Source organism: Crassostrea angulata, chromosome 4 (genome assembly GCF_025612915.1).
Source record: "Crassostrea angulata isolate pt1a10 chromosome 4, ASM2561291v2, whole genome shotgun sequence".
Lineage (NCBI taxonomy): Eukaryota > Metazoa > Mollusca > Bivalvia > Ostreida > Ostreidae > Magallana > Magallana angulata.
The window spans coordinates 78,712-94,117 of record NC_069114.1 but is presented as its reverse complement, the minus strand read 5'-3'; the positions used below and the strand labels follow the sequence as shown (position 1 = coordinate 94,117).

The 15,406-nt window shown below is 30.9% G+C and overlaps 1 long non-coding RNA gene across 1 annotated transcript; it reads right to left on the bottom strand.

The window, feature by feature from the left end:
- Positions 1-1,852: 1,852 nt before the first annotated feature.
- On the bottom strand, positions 1,853-3,694 carry LOC128179625 (uncharacterized). Its single transcript, XR_008243109.1, has 3 exons — positions 2,972-3,694; positions 2,789-2,837; positions 1,853-1,928 (listed from the first exon to the last, which is right to left on the bottom strand). It is a non-coding gene; the product is annotated as an uncharacterized LOC128179625 (long non-coding RNA).
- Positions 3,695-15,406: the final 11,712 nt, after the last annotated feature.

The following is a 15,406-nucleotide window of genomic DNA, read 5'->3' as shown; positions in this document are numbered from 1 at the left end:
ACAGGTGAAACTGTAGATGTAGTCATTATCGCTATACTAGTAGTTCAATCTGCATTCTGTTCTATCTTTTTTCCCATACTTTTTGTTATGGTATACATTACTTGATTCCATATTTTGCTGTGAAGCGTTATATTGTGAAATACAGATAAATTTTGAGTTTTATTCAGATTAAAATCATTTTAACGACTCGTTTATCATTACTAAATTGTTTCAGCTTTTTAAACTTTAAAAACAACCTGCCACCCAAAAGGTTAAAAACCTACTGAGCACATGAAACGGCAGATAGAGGTGATGTTTGTATTTCTTGTTATTCAACATTTTGCTAAGAAACTAAGAAACATTACACACTTCTGTGGGATTGAGATAAATCATTTTCACTCCATATTTTCAAGAATTGCCAAATATTATATTTGCAATTCAGCCATGTTCATTATTTATACAGCTACGCTGATTATCATGAAAAGATTCACACCAAATGTAGATTTATTTTCGTAAAAAATAAGATCGATGAGATCGCTTTTACCAAAAAAATATAACAGTTTTTGACTATGAAAGAAATAATTCCTTTCCTAGATTGGTTTCTTTTTCATTTTCATTCAAGTTTCGTTTACAATTTCTTGAAAATTTCTACTGTGAAAAACAATTAAACATGGAATATTAATATATGATAAGATAAGAAACAGAAAGTGACAGTGTTTAAGTATATGTTTTTCTTTCCGAATTGTTCTTCTTAAGTAGCACATGGTGAAGATGTAATCCTACAAAAAATTTGTACTGATCGCAAGTTTTTAATAACTTGAAAAAAAAACCTAAAAGATAAAGTTAAATCAGAATAAAAAAATCCCAAAAGTGTAAGTTTTGCTACAAGACTCTTGAAGGGTAAACTATTCTGCTTTGAACTATTATCACAAGCATTTCCGAAATACTCTACCAAATTCGGAAGGAAAATCAAATGTGTTAAATTTACATCGTGATCGAATGTCGCCATTTTTCATGTAAAAAAAATGAACTACTTCAGTTAACGGTGTTAGTTATGGTATTTAAAAGCCTATCAAAGACAAGTAAAGAGACGGTTTCAGTTGTAAATTGCAAGAAGAAATGATTGGTACTAACTGTTTTCACACAAATTGCGTATAAATAAGGTTGTGAAATTCTTAAACTTCAATGTGTACATCCAAACAGTTACTCTGACATACAAGTAGTTGATATCACCTTCACATGGACCGAACTTGTTGATTGGTCATGATATACAGGGAACTGTTGCACGATGGCGACACAGTCATCAGACAATCGTCACACAATTCACGTAATTCGACTGCAAATCTTCTCTGTTCACAATTTAAGATGCCACTCCTTCATCTCACTAAAATTAGAAACATTTACAAGCAAATAGTCTGTCAGTACATTCGTTTCCAATATGTCCCTTTTTACATGTTTCTTTCCATATTAATAGTACTAGTGTTTATTTTCTTTTACATTTTTGGATGAAGTTTTGATACTTTTTTTTATGTATTTTCATTTCTCTGTGAAACACAAGATATAAATGTCCCTTTTAGCCACAAAAAGTTTTATAGACAGGTGAATTAAAATTTGAATAAAGTTGTATTACTGAAAGTCAAAGAAAGTAAATTGTTCATTTTATAACCTTTCAATTGAAAAGAGGTATTGCGACTTTTGATATCCTTTGTTGTTTTAACATCAAAGGCACAGGTTCTTTTTTTACCCTTTGTATAATATATTTACAAAAAAAGATAATTCCAAGTGTTTTTTATGTTCTCATTTGCATTTAGTTGAAATAAAAAAAAAACCAAACCATTTGCTGACAATACCTTAAGGAATTCCAGTGGGGGGGGGGGGTGTTCCTGATGAAACCGACACCTGGCAGCGAAGCAGCTAAAACTACATCGCCTTGCTTTCATGTGATAAATCTAAAGAAAGCATAAACATAGTAAGCATATATATTCATGTATATACAAGTTTGTACTAAATCATTTGCATCATGCCATGAAGTCATGGGATCTACAAAAACCATTAATCCAAAAGGACTTCATTTGACATGGTCAAATATCTGCCCCAAATTTTGAACTGAACTTTTAAATGTTATTGTATAAAAATGAAATATTCATAAAAAAATATACAGTAAATGTCTATTATATTATTCTTGATGATAGTCATAATTCTAGATTGTATATATGACGTCACCGAAATGGACCAATTCCTTCAATTTTTGAACCAAATTAAAATATTGCCCTTCTCCATTTTATGTTGCTTTTGAAAATATAGATCGCAGATCTACTAAAGTACGATTTTTGCGTATGTTTTTGTTTATAATCATAGACATAAAAAAAGATCGCATCAACCCCCCCCCTTCCTTCCAGAAAAAAATCAATAAGTAGTTTATTCTCAATTAAAACAACAATAATTGTTTTAAAAATAAACTATTTTTTGAAAACATTACATGACATCAAAGATAGATAACATTTATAGTTACACTTGGTCATATTTTCAAAACAACAAATAGAACAGCTATCATTTAAACTCGTAAATATGTAACATAATCAACTTGGGTTGTTATGAAAGTAGGTTTTTAGCCAAGATCTTTTTTCTTTTTTTATACTTCCGCGTATTACCAACTTGTATGTTATCATTTGTAAGCTTTTAAAACGGCAATTCTTCTAATAAAAGCTGACATCATAGAATTAAGGGAGAATGAAAATTGAGTATTGGCTAATTTATGGAAACTCATTTGTTCAAAACAAAACATAAAACATGTACAAAACAAACAGACCTTTAGCTTTCATAGTATTGTTTTTTGAAGGACTCAATTTTAGCAGCATCTGTAATTAAAATCACGAGGCAATTTTAAAGTAAAGTGCAAAAATATTCAGTTTTCAACTTATGTCTCTTTTTTTATGAAAAAAAAAAGAACCACTGAAATAAAGATGCAAAAAGTTAATAATCAGTCACATACCTGCGTCGCGTGAGATAGAGTGATGCTCCAATGCAAATTTTCTAAATAGTTTTGATCCATCCACCCCCCCCCCCCACACACACGTTTCCATTGTTGTAGCTTTTAAGTCTGTGATTTTTTCTGACTGATTTTTTAACACAATTTTCTGATCTGCCAAACATTTTCCATCAGATTTAAATCCGGTAAGGCAGAAGGCCATTCCATTACGGTCACGTGATTCTGTGTAAACCAGTCACGGTTAAAGGTTGCAATGTTCGGTCTTGGAAATGGAAACAATGTCCTATTGTAAAACTTATTGTAAATCGTTTGTCACAATATTCGACAATAAGCAATGTTTTTCGAAAATGTCATAGTACTTTATTGCAGATATATTTCTGCTCTAACAGACACGTGAAGTTAAACCCCATTTGCGCATTCCACCCAACTATGTAACCGCTGGTGGGAAATGTGACACCATATTTTGACAATGTTTAAATTTGCCTTCCATTTCCGTAAACATCTGCAAAACTGAAATCAATTTTCTTCCTTAAAATCATATTATCAAAATCTGATATCTGATGAACGATACACCATGCCTCCCTTAAATGATTGCGTTCTGCAGTCAGTAGTGGCAACCTTTGAGGCAGAAATGTAAAATAATTGCTTTGAGTTCAAGACCCACTCAATGTTCTTTAGACTCTAAAGATACATTCTTTTTCTGTTGTCATTCACATCAAATATTGTTCTTCCTACTATATCCTGGGCACCGTATCTCGGACTTCCCTTTACGAAATCTTCTCAAATTATCACACATTATTGTCCTAGTTTTTTTTGTTATTTAACAATTTCCCGCTCTATTGATTTGCCTTTCCTAAACTTATAAAAGACTGCTGTTAATATCTGATATCGCTGAAATCAGGAAACTTGTAGTTGTTAAAAGCGTCATCATGTGTCATCAGATAGAAACAAGGGGAATAATCCATTTGTTTGTGGATGTGAAAATTATATCAAGAAAAATATTTTTTGGCACCTTACTATTATCATTATTGTTCGTTGAGGACCACTCCCGTGGCATATTTAAATAGTTTAAATGTTTTAGAGAAATACATCATTTTAAAGTAAAATTTCAAACAATTACTAAATCATTTTGCATTGCTACAATGCAGCAATGCTATATTTTCTATTTTCTGTCAAACATTTGTATGGCTAAAAATCATTTAACAATGAATAGATATATGCTGTGCCTTTGACATGAGGTTAATCAACCCAAAATAACAACTAGGAAAGGTACAAACATCTATGAAAAATATGTCTCTCAACAACAGTATAATAAACGTACAACAAGTGTACCGAAACTAGTCTATTGGTCATAAAAATTAGTAATTATGAACATGTACAGGGGAACAAGAATAACAACATAGTTTGGTGTAAACATGATAAATAAGCAATAAAGATGTTTTGTTACGTTTGTTAAATTTGTTTATAAAGATTAGCATAAAATAATGTACAAAATAGTTTATTGCATTGTCTGCATAGATTTAATGCCCCTTTCTCAACAATGATATTTGTAAAAGAACGTTTTACAGTTTCATATAGAAAAAAAAATAAATGCTAAAAATAAAACACAAAGGTACATTTATTTTGCTGGCCCACTTCATAACAATTAAGAGCAGAGCAGACACATTAGACAATAGTGAGTTCGTTTGGCTGACTTTTAATATAATCGGTGTAACCTACTGGATATTCCTCTTACTTGTGATAGCATCTGTTAGACAATTATATATTGAAACTCTGGTTAAATCAGATTTATAGTTATCATATTGTATTGCAAAGTATCTCATCTAAATAGCCATAAAAGTATTTGAATGAGTTTCTCCCATTTATAGTTTATAACAAAAGAAAGGCAACAATCAAGCTGAAATAAGATAAACAAATTGCTTACATATTTTTCTCTTAGTTTTTGTGTGGCGTTGCGAAAGAATTTAAGCTTGAACAACAGATTTTTGTCGATTTCTTCCCTTGTAAATTTTGCAACATTCAAATTAACACTGAACTTTTTGTGGGACATGGCTTTGAAATATCTCGTGACGCCACAAAATGACTGAGGAAGAAAATCCATCCTAAAAAGAGAACATTAAAATGATGAGTGATGAAAGCTTTTGATCGTTAAACATTTATTTATTTTATGCAAAAATAACACGTCTTAAATGATCACGATGTCAGAAATTTGCTCTTAAAATATACACCCCTACCCAACCGTAAAACTTGCCAGCATTCTTAGTTATGTCATGATATAGCAATGGGTAAATGTATTATTAGAACAAACGTTCATGCACGTTTTCCCGATGCAACAAAGAATACAATTATGCATCATGCAAACTTTTTTTCTTCTAAAAACACAACTATATCCAAATGTACCATTGTTGTGATCAAAAGTTCGCCTTTCATTATAACAATTCTGATAAGGTCTGTACCCTTAGCTTTCACAATCAAAGTTTATTACACAATTAGCTTGAGAATCAAACAGATGTGGTGTTTAACTAATGACAATGACAGCTTGAAACACTAATGTCAGAATTCAGCTTTAATATAAAAAAAAATGAAGTGAATCTATTTTTACGATTTGTAAATTTTTTAGATAAATTTCAAGGCGATTTCCAAAACGCTCAACAAACCGCTATTGTTTTTATATTCCAAGGGACATAGTGGTTTTGTTGTATGTTTAATTATTATGTCAAACTAGATACGATCTCGTTACGAGTAACGAATAGGTCTTCCGTTCAATTTTCTAAACGCTATGATTAAAATATCAACGAAATTTCAAAATTCCCCCTAAACCCCTCCCTTTCAGATAATGTATACGATTGTCAATATTCTTTAAAATGCTTAACAAAGTGTTTGGCTTTTTCAGATACAGCACATTAAAGATTTAAGATTTTAGTCCCCTAAAATCCCTAATTACGTCTTCAATGGATATGGCAATGAGTATTACAAACTGATATTGTAACGATCAACAACTTTTCTTCAATAATGCATTACAAAATTTTAATCGTTCTTAAGGTATGTGTAAGAGACTTTACGAATGTCTTGGTCCCTAATTTAAGGGGCCAGCCCCTTTTTCTTGAGTTCATTCGAAAGGACTCACGAATACTGACTTTTTTTTTGTTCTTACAGCTATCTAAAATTGTTATTTATTTTTTAGATGAAAATGATTGAATATTTTAGGGGCCAGCCCTCTAGATCCTTAATAGGGACATACATGAATGTTTTGATTATTGGAATAGATTAACATCATAAATGCAAAGATTTTCTCTTCTATGATGCCTTACAAAATATGTCTCCTTTAGAAATATTGCGTCAAAGTTTAGGTTCTTTTGCCCCTAAAAATCCCTAATTACGTAAAATAAGGGCGTGGCAATGATTTTTATTAATAGATATTGTTACGATCAACAACTTTGCTTCTGTAATGCATAACAATATCTTTGTCATTTTGGAGTTATTTGTAATAGAGTTTACGAGTGTTTTGGCCCCTTATTAAAGGGGCCAGCCCCTTTTTCTTGATTTTGTTGGAAAGACCTTTTGATTATTTACTTCTTTATATATATATATATGTCTTAACAAAATATCAGCTGATAAAAAGATACTAATCAAAACGTATGAATATTTTGAATGATAATTTGTACCCAATTTTCGTGCCTATGCCAGCTCCAAGAAATGACACAACAGGCGTTAAACAATTGCATGCTGCACAACTTCAAGCTATAGTCTACCTACCTTGAAAGTTTCATATTCATATCTCTAATGGTTTCCGATTTTATAGCTAAAAAAACCGGGTCGTCAAAGACTACAAACTGGCCGATAATTCGGTACCGGAAGAGACTAAAAAAAGTTAAGATCACGTCTAAACATCTGTGAAAAAATGGTGGAAATCGGTCGAACAGATTTCTCATGAAATCTCATGCACAAAATTTTGAAAAAACCCCAATACTGATAGTAAGAAACAGTATGAAAACAATAATGTCTCTCGTTGGAAACGGAAGACCTTAATAAACTGAACCATAACAATTAATTTGGATGCTAACATTACTCTCTGTGTTGTTACAGACGAGTTCAATCTAGCTTATCAACGACATAATAAAAAAAAATACTACCATCTAAAACTGATGTTTGACAATAAAACAAACAAATATTTTCAACCAAAACTGAATTTTTGTATTTATATCCTGAAAAAGTATTTTGTCGATATTTTCCGGAAGGAAGTATCGATAATGGAGATGAAACATAACTAGATTTTTAAAGTTCAGAGTGACATAATAGTCTCGATAATCAGCGCTTTCTAAATGCCAAGCGACTGTTTCAAATTCAAAATGTACTTTTGTACGTTTTTATTTATATATGTTTTTGTCTCAATTTTTAAAACATATTCTAGTTGAATAGTGATTATAAAGATAGATGCATCAAAATCCTCAACGTTTTAAGATTCAAACTAATATCGATAATTTGTGCTTTCTAGATTCTTAGTGACTGTTTAATTTAAATAAATGTGCACTTTAATTTAAAAGAAAACTACTTTTAAGCTTTTTTGTTTATGCTAAAAAAGTAAGATTATATTTGAATTTTATAAACAATTGATTTAAACATATTTCTGTTTATGAAAGAAATTGTTATCTATAGAGATATTTATCGATACGGTTAACCTCGTTTAAAGCAAAGTTCGAGGGACCAATAGATTTACTTCGTTACATCCGTAATTCGTTATATCCTTAAAACGAATTCGTAAAAATAACTAAAGCGCAATCACTGTATACATGTTTTCTTCACCAGACTATAATTTTTGCTAACTGAGGCTTAAAATAAAAATACATTACTTTGATACCTTAAATAATCGGATTGTGAATTAAAAAAAAAATATATGAAAAAAAAATTATTCAGAATTTTGGTATTATGTTCAATGGTAGTGCTTACTTTTTAATTTGTAAAGAAATTTGTATTAGTGTTAAATTTTTTTATTATTAATCTCTAGGGGACTCGAAATCAGTTTGCTATATCCGTAAAATCGTAACATTCAAATTCGTTATAACCTTTAAATTTTGCAAAGATTTGATAAGAGTTTTACCGGGGACTTAAAAAACTTCGCTTTATCTGAGATTAGCTATATCCGTGTTTGCATGATTTTTACTTTATTTGTTTTTCTTTGAGCTCACCGAATGAAAGCATTTACATGGTTTAAACTAATTGATATCTAGCTGGATTTCGACTTTAAATTTATAAAGAAACTTTTTATGATATAATAAGATAAATAACCGAAACAAAAGACTATATGTTTATGCATTTCTCGTTTCCAAAATTAAAATTCTATAACAAGTTTTAAAAATTGGGTTAAAAATAGTTGTAATCTTATCAAAAGTAAGTGTGTAAAAGTTTTTTCCAACAGTGACGTTATAATGTAGAAAAGACGTCATGAAGATTGTCTTATTTTGATAAATTTGTGTTTTGGTAAAAAAAAAAAATGATTGATTTCCGACGGTTTTTCGACCGGGAATCTTTCAGCTCATGCTTGCTTAAGTACCATTTTTAAATATCATGCGTAAAATTATTTACACCAAATTATACATCAAACTCATACTTGAGCAGTCTGTGCTCTTTACTTCCAAATGCAAAATCTATAAGAAAAATGGCAATTTTTTTATTTGTTTGCAAAATTGCAGGGGATATGTCAATTTTGGTGACGTCATAGATGAAGAGCTGCTGGAAAATGATCACTGATATCAAGATTACTGTGATAGACATGTATAATTTTTTATGATTTAAATACGATATCATTTAAAAATTGATTAAAACTGGAGGCAGATATTTGAACATACCAAATACAGTCCTTTTTATTAAGACTGCCTCTCTTGTTTAATTTTACATTTTGTCCTCATGCATTCTTTAAGTATGACCTCTATTTGTAGACCACAATCAGTATTCATCCATGTGTACAAACTGTCATATATTCAGGTTATGTAAATTATACAGTCTCTGTTCTTTTTATTGATTAACTTCATAATTTCCATTCTTTACATATATTGCTGCTTACTTGTCTTTTGAAACTATTGTTAGTAAGCGGACATTGAAACGTATAATTTTAAAGTATGGCATAAAATTTGAGAAGTGGTGTTCAACTATAGATTCTGCACTTGTTAAAACCCCAAAACACATGGGTATAGTCCAATAATGGAATTTCTAAGGCGGTAATGTTAACGTTAGGATTAATAGCTCCAGCCATATTTTTTGTTCAGCAACGAGTTACCTCTTGAATGACAGCTCATCAAATTGCCTCTTCCCTGTCAATTCGTTTTCCGGTGTTATATAGTGCCTTTTCCCTCTAGCCATCTTTCCCCCGGAAAAATGGCTATATAGCAGTTTTCCCCCCGGAAAAATGGCTATATAGCAGTTTTTCCCACTCGGAAAGCTGACTATATTGTGGGTTTTCCCCCTTTTTATAGCCAGATTACCCCCACGGAAAACCTACTACATAGTAGATTTTCCCCCTTTTTTACATTCCGATCATGTTTATGGCGGACCATTCGTGGCAATAATTTGCAATAACTGATATGATATTAATTTCTCATAATAAAAGGTAATTATGACATTTATAAATACACAGAATAAATTTTTTTCACCCCTGATATAAACAAAGGCACGCGCCTTCATAACATTCCTGTGTCTTCACCATTTATTTCACTTTTTGTTACACCTTTTTGAAACACCTTTTACATGGATTTCCGATGCTTATCTACAGTTTTGAGTTCGACGTTATGACATTGATATTTTTCACAGAACACGTCAGAATACATTTGAGTGAAAATACGCCGATTTGGATCTTTAATTTTCCCATGTATTATCATCTATGTATAAGCTTCTCCTAGGAAAGTAACTGACTAATCTTGACTTAATTTTGTAGAGGAAGGGAATAAGAAGTAGAAATGTATTACTCCCTTCGTCCAAACGGCTATTAATTTTAAATCAATACCGTTAGAATTGACGATCTTATATATAATCATATATTTCTACTTATCAATATCAAACAAGAGACAGCTAGGGTGCAATGATATGATGAGAAACTGAAATGTTTTACTTCGATTGATGGGGTTCTTAATCATGGGTAAGGTGTATTATAATTAATTATGTATTAAAGGTATGTGTAAAGTTAGTATTTACAATTTCGTTTTAAAGTCACGTATATTCATATTCATGTTTTTATGCACATTTTTAACGAAACGCGAGGTTTATGATGTAAACATTTTTTTAAAAAAATGACATGGCTTCACAACCAGGACAAAGTCGGTATCTTTGCTGGTTACTTTAGAAAATGTGAAATGGAGCCTGAAATAACCTTATGCAGGTTTTATGATGTAAACATTTTTAAAAAAAATGAAATGGCTTCACAACCAGAACAAAGTCGGTATCTTTGCTGGTTACTTTGGTAAATGTGAAATGGAGCCTGAACTAACCTTATGCACTGCGTGCTAATTCTTCCGCTTTTTTACTTTGCAACGTGATTTATAAATATACAATTTTGAAAACGATGCCAAGACATATAAAACAAGATATACGATTCACTTACCTTAAAATCGTATACTATTAATTTCATATTTTTGCAATAAAGATTTACTTGTGTACAATATCATTTCTTCGAACAATGAAACAAGGGTAATTAGAAATAAAAACTAACACATTTTTGCGATGATCTGACTTATTTTTTTAAATATAAGCTTGTTCTTTTAATCAATTGGCAAGTCCAAAAAGTCGTTTATCTAGTGCGCTTTTGTTGGGTATTTATTTTGTTTTTTCGGTTGCTACTTTTATGAATAAAAATTCATTGGTTTATTTATCTAGTTATTTATTATATCATTAGTCATCTTATGAATTGACCAAATGTTTTGAAAAATAATGAATTTACCTGAAATTTCAACCATTTTGATAAAGAAATATGTGAGTGAGTGTGTATTTTTATATATTTTTTTTACTTTCAAATGATCGTAAAAATATGGTAATGTGGTCATCTTTACTTTTTGAGATAAGGGGCCCTAAAAATACACTATTCATTATAATCGGATTTCAAACATCGGGTTCGGAAAGATCAAGGGTCCCTACCACGGGGGCTAAAATTTTCAGGGTCATCTACTAGTGGTATACCACTACCACTGTGAAAATATGGTTAAGCGGTCATCTTTAGAATTTGAGATTCTGGTCCCCACTTACAGAACACTATTCAATCATTATAATCGGATTTTAAACATCGGGCCCTGAAACATCGAGGGCCCCTATCCTGAGGGCTGAAATTTTCAGAGTCATCTACAAGTGGTAAACCACTGCCACTGTGAAAATATGGTGATGTGGTCATCTCTAGTTTATGAGATATAGGACCCTAAAGAATATGCACTATTAATATTCATTATAATAGGATTTTAAACATCGGACTCTGAAAATCAGAAACAAAATGTCTCTAAAACAGATCGAGGTTTAGCCTGGATAAAATGTGCACAAACAGACAGACGGACTGATATATTTACATTGTTTATTAAAAACTTCTCAAAACATTTTTCACTTACAAATTCAGAACAGATAATTATGCATATAAGTGTATATCTTGTAAAACCAAGTACTTTTTTCAATTAATTACCTAAATTAAGTTCTATGTATAATTCCATTACACACATGTTCAATTTTCAGCATTGTCTATAAAAAATAATAAATCGGCAAAACGAAACTTAACCTGTACAGATGAATGCAGATATATGCAACCTGGGAGTGTAGAAACATTGATTTTAATCCTTACTGGGTTTCAATAAATATTTTGTATAAAATCTGAACAAAAAACGTGAGGGAGAAACCCTACTATGGGGGAAAAGGTACTATATAATAGCTTTTCCCCCGGGGGGAAAGGCTACTATATAGTAGGTTTTTCGAGGGGAAAAGCTACTATGGGGGAAAAACTGCTATACAACACTGGCAAAATGCGTCTGTATTGAAAAACTCTGAAAATGAAAGTAAAATTGCGGAATTTCACAGTTTTGAAAAGGTTGTACACCAAATAATTTCAATTCTTTTCTTTAATTGATAATTCAATTTTGACACTTGTTTTTAAAATTGCAAATCCTCTTCTCTGACATGTGTCAAGCATTCTGATTTAAAATGTCCCAATAAATGTATATACACTCTGCAAGTTTAGAAACTATTTGGCTTAAAGGCACTACTTTGTTGTCCTACCGATTCTAAAAATAGTTAGAGGGATATACCCACATATTGTTTTGACGTTGATTTATTTTTTTGATTTTTTTCAGTATTGAATAGTTTTATCGGACTGCAATTTAAAAAAAAGAAAAAAAGAAGCTTATTGTTCATAAAAGTACAATAAGTTTGCGCTCTATGGTATACGATGATTGGATTTTTATGATTTGTTGCAATAGAAGTTGATAATAACTTTTCGACTTCGTTTTACGTAGTCTTCCTCATGTTAAGGATTAAAATATGATTATATGGTCACTGACGGTCATAATGATGACCAACATGATTACTCACTTTAAATTGGTATCAAAAGACATGGAATAGAGGCATGCTGTTTCTCCCAAATCATTCAGTTATGATCATTCAGTTATAATTCTTTAATGAACATTTTTAAACATGCATTTACCTTAGTTTATACGTGAATAAATATTTTGAGAACTGGGGCTAGATTTCGGGTCTGTCTGCGAGGCACAATACACTTTCCTTTGCACTACTGGTTTTATTTAATGCATTGTATGAGAAAATATGATATTTGGTGCATTCAAAGCAAAAATATAAAATCTTGTCAAACAATTCAAACAATAATTTCCGTATACGTTCCTGCGTCCACTTTGTGATATTAGCAACGTTTTATCGTGTAAACAAAGGGAAGTCCCCACTCAGCCTCTTTCGAATGAGTCTATTCTAGGTTTAAAAAAGCCTTTAAAAGAGTTCAGGAAAATATTGTATGACGCCTTAGTGCGGTCAAAAATAGATGGAGACAATTATAAAGCAACATTTTCCGTACATTATATAAATAGTGCCTGTTTGGGAGGGTAACAGTTGATATTGACACCACGAGGAAACCATTGCCAACCGACGCAAAGCGGGGGTTGACAATGGTTCTCGAGAGGTGTCAATTTCAACTGTTATCCTCCCAAACAGGCACTTTTTTTTTATTATACTGAATGTCTTAATTTTAGGGAATTTTTATATTGCTTTTATATAGAAATGACGTGAATTCTACGGCGAACCGTACGCGCATAATTTACGCGCATGTAACAATTCGTTGTTACCCGTTGCTAAGTGTGTTGCTAACGCTGAAGGTAATAGAGCGGATTATCAACTGCGTCTAAACCAATCAAAAATCAGTGTTTAACATGAAAGTATAATAATATGTACATCTAACAGCCTCTGCACGTATCATATTAGGGACATTTGGAAAAATGACAGACCTTACACACAATACAATAATTTATTCAAACATTGAATATTAAAATAGTCATTGTGTTGATGGCTATTTTGGACTTATTCTTAAGAAAGGGTTGTCTTAAAAAAATGAACGAATTTCATCTGCCTAAAATATTTTATCTTTTCCAGGTGATAAACAATTCCATTCGGTTTTATACACACATTAATGGACAATCTATAAGCCCCAGAAAAATGGAAATATGTATAAAAAAATATAATTTGGTTAAATATTCTAAAATATATAGGTTTTTAACAATTTGTAATGTCCTCTACATATATTACATTGATGCACACTTATGTCTGACACCCACCTCTTTCAACTCGCCGACACATGCAAAACAAAACAAAAACAAAGAGAAAATATAAAACATCTATATAACAACTAATCAATGTGTTTTGTGTTGTTGGTGTTAAGTTTTCATTTGCTCTTTAATTGATCCCGTCAATGTTCGAACGGAATTCCTGTTTCGCTCTGAAACTATTTTACAGTTTAAAAAAAACCGGATAATTGTTTGTTTTATTTCTGAGTATATTACAACTTATGGTATGCAAACATAGAGGTTTTGATGACCCACTTTATCAAAATTACTAAATGTAAATGAACTAATCATAAATTTCCGGTGCATCAAAATCACAAAATCAAAACAAAACAAGACCTTATTATTGCCACTGACAAAATGCATACGTTTTTTGAAGCTGAATGGAGAAAACATTTTTCAAAGTGCTATTCATTTTGGACCGAGTTTCCTTCGAACTAATGATTTATAGTAACATTTAAAAAAGAAAAAAAAATGGAAAAAAAAATATGTTCTGATGTAAATTAAGTAAATGTAGTGATTTTGAAAAAACGAGCAGGCAAAACAATAATTTGTCAATTGGTATGTTACAGAATATATGTGTTACAATTGGTATGTTAAAGAAAATATGTGTTACAATTGGTATGTTAAAGAATATATGTGTTACAATTGGTATGTTACAGGATATATGTGTTACAACATTAACCCTCAACTGGTATGTTACAGAATATATGTGTTACAACATTAACCCTCAACTGGTATGTTACAGAATATATGTGTTACAACATTAACCCTCAACTGGTATGTTACAGAATATATGTGTTACAATTGGTATGTTACAGAATATATGTGTTTCAACATTAACCCTCTTTTCATATTCTAATCATATAAATCACTTTAATATAAAAAGAATACCTTAACAAACGTTAGATTATTATAAACTTAAAAATTAGCATTAGGGTGCGTTTTTTTTTATCGCACTGATCTTCTAAAAGATCATTTTGTTTTGATAAACATAACTAATTATAACGTATCCTTTTTTCACATCATGTTTGTTTACAAGCACATGCAATAGGCCAGTTGAAATATGTTATACATTGATCTCCATTATCAGCATATATAAAACATATTCGTTCTGGCTTAGACCATTGTACCAGATAAGAAGTCAATTTGCTGCATACCCAGAAAAGGGAAATGCAGTCGCTTAGCGATGAAATTTTTGTCTGATTTAAATAAATTAAATTTCAAAAATTGTTTTTTGTGTGTTAATTGTCGATGTTGTCTTATTAAAAAAAATTCTCATCTTAGAACTGTTTATCAAGTAAGCTGAGAATTCAATATTTTCTCTTTTAAATAGATCACATTAAGCTATACAAGGATAAAACAAGTATTTATTGTGTATAAAATTTTCGATTATTTTGACTTAAAGATATCTTTTTTATCAACATGCGTGTGTTCACTGTATATAATAGTAAAGACTTAAATCTGGTTCTTGGTGTTTCAAAAAACAAATCATGTAATTCTGAAAAAAAAAGAATATGATTGAGGTACTTCTAAACAATGGCTGTTTTACATATTATCTTACTTGCAAAGATCTTTGCAGGCATATCTAAACTTAATTCGTATTCACGACACGTAAAGAAGTTTGAGTCTTGGT